We start from the raw sequence: 743 nt of genomic DNA, 5'->3' as shown, positions 1-743 counted from the left end.
GCAGAGGACAAAAATAGATTGCGAGAGCTTGTTTTCAGATGCAGTGGTGCCCCCACGGTTGCCCCAACCACGGGATAGAAGAAGAAGAAGAAGAATATAATATGGGATTGAGAGAGAGGGAGGGGTTCTGTCACGAGAGAGTTGCACACATGCATGGTTGTATTCTGATGGACATTTTTGTTTAGGAGTCTTGTGTGGGTGCATCTGATTCTGTGCTCAAACTGCTAGCGAGTGTTTGGTGGGTACCTCTTTTTCCTTGATTTCACCTTTTTGTTTTGTAGTAATCAATATTTACGTGGTAGAATTTGGCCGTTGATTAGTAGTGCCTCCGCGTGGTGCAGCGATCAGGCTCTTCGTTGTCGCACGCGGGAGGCCCGAGTTCGTCTCCCGAGTGGGGTAAACATTTGTATCAAGTATCTATGCCTTTGTGCTGGGACGATACACCTCAGAACCCTGCCAAAACACCGTAGTTCAGTCTATCGTAGTAAAGGGCTAAAAGCATTCTTTTCAGTTTTGTGGATACGTGATAATGTTCTACGTGAATTGTAATAGTTTCACCTGTAATCATTTCGTTTTGCAAACGAGCATAGGTTTTAGTTGAGTAGATGTGCTAAAAAAGCGTAGGCTTTCTTCGATCTAAGTCCTTCAAGTTTTCCTGCCTTTCTATCATCATCATCCGGTGCCTTGCCGACTGGCGTGGGCGATCATGGACCTCCACTTCCATCTGTCTTTCGATGCAGCAA

This window comes from Aplysia californica, unplaced genomic scaffold (genome assembly GCF_000002075.1).
Source record: "Aplysia californica isolate F4 #8 unplaced genomic scaffold, AplCal3.0 scaffold00886, whole genome shotgun sequence".
Classification (NCBI taxonomy): domain Eukaryota; kingdom Metazoa; phylum Mollusca; class Gastropoda; order Aplysiida; family Aplysiidae; genus Aplysia; species Aplysia californica.
The sequence above is the reverse complement of the archived record's forward strand: the minus strand, read 5'-3'. Positions refer to the sequence as shown.